The sequence below is a fragment of the Poecilia reticulata genome, chromosome 21, assembly GCF_904066995.2.
Source record: "Poecilia reticulata chromosome 21, P_reticulata-male-v2, whole genome shotgun sequence".
Classification (NCBI taxonomy): domain Eukaryota; kingdom Metazoa; phylum Chordata; class Actinopteri; order Cyprinodontiformes; family Poeciliidae; genus Poecilia; species Poecilia reticulata.
In genome coordinates, this window is record NC_088850.1 from 20,265,601 (window position 1) to 20,271,600 (window position 6,000).

A 6,000-nucleotide genomic window follows, 5' to 3' on the forward strand; every position below is an offset into this window, starting at 1 on the left:
AGGAATGTTGTACATGTTGTATCTCCCGACCCGTCTGGTTTCTATGTCTATATTTATTCCTGACTGAAAAGAAAAGAAAGAAAAAAAACTTTCAAGTGTTATTGTTCCATTTCGTCACTCGGCATAAATACTCTGGTGTGTTTTTTTTTTTTCTTTGCTCTGGCAGAATAGAAGAATACTTATACTTGACCGAAGAGCAGCTCTTACAGTTCATTCAGTTCAATTGCTCTTTCAGGAGAACAATTATTTTCAGATCAGCTGTTACCGCGGCGACCACAGCTGTGATGCAAATGAGCTGATTGAGATCCAGGGACCGTCATCATATTTAATATTTACCCGGTACCAAATTGATAAACCGTGGCACAGGGTTCACCGGCAGGGATGACGGGAGGGAGCACCAAAAAAAAAATAAGACTGCAGTATTTTTTCTTTTCTTTTCTTTTTTTCTCTTCTTCTTCTTCTCCCCCACACCGGCTGCTGCGTTTGGCATTCCAGTCGCGGGTCAGGATGCCTTACGGAGGCAGAGCGGGTCCTCCGCAAGGTCGGCACACATGGACGATCGGTTTCACGGTGAATACCAAATGTAACGGCGCATCCGAAGCCTCGAGAGGCGAGACAGGACATTAAAGATGGGGTCCCCCTCCCACAGCGCCCCCCGGGCCCCCAGAGAGCAGAGGAAGAGCCAGACTGCAGGGAGGAAAGAAAACAGGTGGCAGGTCTTCACAGAGGAAGGCTTTATAAATTATAGGAGGTCGCTGACTTCTTCTGGGGGTCCCAGAAGTGTTCTGTATCACTCTTTTCTTTTTTTTTTTTTTTTAAACATCGTAATAAATAACATGGATTTCCATGCTACCCGAAGAGCTACGGCCCTGTCTTCTTCCTGGAATTTATTTATTTATTTGTATTTTTTCCTGCAATGATCTCAGTTCATGTGCCATCATTTCTCAGATAATGAAATCATTTCCTCTTTTCGGCAGACGGAATGAAGTGACCGGCAGCCACAGCAAATTAAGCGACTCATCTCTCACAAAAGAAATATAATGCTGTCCTTGCCCACGTAATTCAATTGCAATATCTATCCATTAAAGCCACTCGGAGGCATAATCATTTTTCCTGGATAGTCTATTATTATCATTATTATCATTGCGGATGATTCTGGAGGACGTTTGTTTTTTATTTTTTTTAAAGGTTTAAAGAGAACGAGGCTCAGAATGCCAGAAAGATGACAAAGGGTTAGACTATATTACATAAAGAGAGGGTAATACATATATAAAAAAATAAAATCAATAATCTTTCATGTATTACTGACACATGACACAGTCTGAGGCTGTGATTGGTCGCATCCAGCGTCTCATTTGTCAGGGGAGCCTTTGAACGGAGACCCTGCAGTAAAAGGGGAGGAAAAATGATTCTGTCCACTGCTGCACGTTGGGGAAACAAATCAGGAAGAATGTTGAATGATTCATTTGGCCTGTTACTTAATGAGGCAATTTATAGTTAATTTGTACCTTAATTGGTTTGGATTAATTCGCTTTAATTGAGTGTTATCACCTTTGACTCTGCTCATTGGGGGCATGGAGCTACATGAATACTTACTGGAACATTAATAAAGGGAGATCGCCCTTCATCGTGCCGGTAAAGTTTCACTTTTTATTTTGACTCATTTTATGACTACGCTTTCACTTGTCACGCATCATCACCGAAGTATTTGTTCGATGTAATAAACAATTATGAAGCCTAAGCATTGTGAAAACATCACATTACAATAGCTGAGTTTCCACTGACCGTATAATTTCGCAACTTGACACTTTGAAAATAATTTTGCTCAGTGGAAACACAGCAATTTTGAAAAAAGTTTGTTTTCTTTATCGAAGTTTGTGTTGTTAGGATCAGTTTGTTTCACAAAACCATTTGTAATAGAAACGCAGCTTATGTCAGGTTGAGTTTATTGGCTCAAACCTACAACGATCAGCACTTACGTCACAAAAAGTAGCATTTGGCTAATATTTTTTTGTCCTTAATGCAGATGAACCCCAAAACCTTAACTAACATATGAAATTCATACAACAGGAAGAATCAGGCCGGAACTAGATTATAAAGTTCTTCTGGTTTTAAAGATTATCCGATTTGGATGAGACAGGACTATGTGTACAGTAACACACTACTTCACTGCATTAGCTTGACTGGTGCTAACTCTGAAGGGAAGTTTTAGTCGGTTTGAAATTTTTGAAAAGACTGCTGTATCAATCACTTCACTGATATATGATTTTTACCCAAAGAGATCCAAATTTTCCCTAAAGTAATAAAAATCTCTTATGTTAAATGATTTTATTGCACTCTTCTTTGTCATATACTGTCAGTTTGTACTTTCAGACATAAAGATCGGAGCCAAGTTTGAACATTTTCCAAGACTTCTTCACGTGTCAATTATACAACTCTGTCATCTGCATACGGCGTAATTTCAGAATCCTAATATAAAATCTTACACATACATCCTGAAAAGCATTTGTCCTGGAAATGATTGTTGTGTCTTATTCATAATGCAGGCTCCATCTGAATACATTTCACTATTTACTTTAGGCCACTAAATAAAATTTTACAAGCAGCTTTGCAGTCATTGTAATACCCAGCGTCTCAGACTAAACTTTAAAGGTTTTATAAATGTAACTGGCTGCATCAAAGGTCTCTGAACAAAATGTAATGTTAAGACAGAACAAGTATATCTAGAGAGAATCTCTTTAAACCAAGCTGCACAGAGTGCAATCATGTTTCTTTTTTAGAAAATTATTCTCTCCAGAAGTTGCATCAACTGCTTGCTCATCAACTCTTGTGCAACTTTTATACAACAGGAAGAATAAGTGGTTGTTTGCTTCCTTTGTGTACTGAAAGCAGCTGTTTTGAAGTAAACTCCATATTGATTTATTTACATGTAACAGAAAGAGCCAAGTTGCTCTAATATATGTTACTGAGCGAAATCCTATTTACCTCAAACCATCGATTTGTTTAAAGTCTACCACTCTGTAGTCATTAGATATTTTTCTAACATTGCCCTTTTCACCATATTATAACTCCCATCATGTTCATTCTATAATTTATTAAAGTACAAGCTTTAACTTTACCTTCATGAAAGTGCCATACTCTATATTTACAGTTCCACACTCATTTCTGATGCCCTACCAGAGGTTAAAACAAATAACAGCCATTAAATATTTATAGAGGTTAGCGAGCTATTACTTCCAATTAGGCTGAAGACAGGACTGATGGTCTTTTGCTTTTATTTCTTACAGGCTTGAATAATTTGCTTCCACCTCTGCTCACAGCCCGGTGATCGCTAATGATAATGAGAATCAAGCATGATTAATGATAATAAGAGGCAATGTTGCATATTTTCAGCTTGGTATTTTTCCTCCTGGATAATCTGGTGCTGCATCCCTTCAGTGATTGCATGCGAGCGCCGCCATGTTCTCATCATGTATTGGGTTCATAATGACTGTGTGCACCGCCAGCTAAAACATAAACCTCCTTTCTTCTTCTGTCTGATCCGAGCAGACGCGTCTTTTATCCTCCGCCGCTTCGCCGTTGCTTCCAGGAATAACGATCAAAATAGCAATAAGGAAACGCCGGTGTAAATAACGTCGCCTTTTATTTCAGTTTCTTCGTTATTCTTGTGGACTTCGTTGTTGTTTGGGCAAATTTGATTTTAGTTCACTCAATTAAGATTTATCTGAAATGTTCAATGGCAATTTTCTACATGCAGACACATAACTTTCTTTTTTTTTTCTTTTTTTAAACTTGCCCCACCTTTTCACCCAACTAATACTTTCTCTGATTGGATTTCATGCAGTTTCTAATATGGTAAATGGACTGAACCTGTACAGTATTTCACATTTCTTATTAATGGAGACATCATGATTCTGCTCTTTCACCATTAGCAGATTAGCAACAAAGATTATTGGAAAGGCAGCTACAGAAACCAATCAGAGAGCTCCTATACTGCAGTACTACGGCCACGTTGACCGGGTCACACCAGTAAACGTGCACACATCCATAAGCAGAATGGCAGGCCGCTCAGAGTAAGCGCCCTGCCCAAAGGCACATCAACATGTGCCAGCAGAGGAAGCTGGGATTTAACTTTACCACTGAGCACCAGTCATCTTTTTCTCTACAATAATGTAGCACATTTTTTAATCGTAGTTCTATTTGTTTCTTAGGAAAAAATGAAAAAGGGTTCCTGACAAAATCCTGACTGAAACATTTTTTTGTTGACAAAAGTGCCACAAATTGTCAGTCTGGTTTGAGACCTGAGGAGATCAATGGCAAAGTCAGCACAATGAGACCATTTCTGAATCGCTGCTGACTTCTGACAGGTTGCATTATGTTGCAGAAAAAACGGCCAGAGCCACAAGAGAAAACCGTTTTTATCAAGGAGTGACCACAGTGTGGAACAACGCTCAGGTTGGTGACATGTGTCTGGATATAGTAGATGGCTGGACCAGAGTATTCCCAGCAGAAAATAACCCCGACCATCACACTGTCACTGTCGGCTTTTTCTTCTTCCCATAAAGTGTTCTGGTGCTAGAAATCCGACCACCCATGTTCTGTAAAAGTAAATCTAGCACTCTGTGATCCCCTTTGCCCACATGCTTATTGTTGCTCAGACACAAGTATCTGGGCAACCTGACATGCAACCAACCACAGAATTCCTTTAAATCAAGGCTAAAATCCCATTTGTTTACAGCCTCATTCAATGAATAGCTGAATCATCATAAGACGTAGTCTGCGTCGTTTCCCCTCACTTTACCTCTGCAATGTAATATTTTTTATTTAACTTCTAATCATGAAAGCCCTTTGAATTATATCTGGTTCTTTTTTCCTTTTGGGTCATTAGTTGTTGTATCTATTGAAGTTCAGGTTCCATACTGTGGAAACTGAACCTGCCACCAAGTCTTGATACAGTGGACTTTTGACCATCTGCTGCTTTCCACTTTCTGCCACCAGATGGCGTAACCAACGTCGATTTAAGGTTGAACTTGTAAACTTTACTTCCAGCTCTATCTTCAGGAACTTTCAGTTGTTTGGTCTCCTTTTTTGCCTACTTCTGCAAGGCAAATACCTCTCAAATATCTCTTAAATTTCTGAACATATTTGTAAAATACAATGAAACCTTATTAGGAACATTTCTGGTATCTGAAGTTTTCCATGTCAAGCACACAGTGCGACTAATGAAAACCTCAACCCTTTGCAGCAAATGTGCCAGAGTCAACAACTAATTTGCACATGTTTGCCCTTATGAAGAGCTCTATTTAGGAAGTTGAATAATGAGAGACGCAATTAGTGGAAGTGGATTTAGTGTTGAATATGAAAGTACACCAAGTTTGCAGTGGATGGGTCAACGATTGTAGGTGCAACCGTGTATATCTATTCAACAGATGTCAGGACAAATCACTATAAAGCTCAAATGTTGATCCACTGGTGGTGTGAGACGAAGAGTCATGAGGTCAAACAAGTCATTGGGTTACATTCACTTGGAACCAGGAGCTCAATTCATCAAACCTTTGTGTAGACATACCACAAAGAACAAAAAATTTAAAAAAAGTTTTGGAGACCTGAAACATCATGCTAAATTTCCCACCAGTCAATTCAGCACAATGTTGGTCAGATGGCCGGTGCCAAAGAAAATGTGTCACTAAGTTTCCTATTCCAAGAACCGTGGATGTCAAAGTCAAGTCTAATAGCTGCCAAGACATTTTGCTTGAATACTGGAGCAGAGTCAACCCCTTGATGGCTCAACGGGAAAAAGTAAACTGGGCTCGGCGGAGGAAAGTGGCTTCACTCTGGGATGTACTTAAACATTCACATTACATTTCAAACCAGTCTGTCCAACATTTGCGTGCAGACACCCGAGCCGCCCAGTAAAACGCCAACTGTGGTGGAAAGTTTTCCGTTTTTTACTTGACACGGTAGAAGAATAATCAAAATGTTGGATTTTATCTCAGTTTT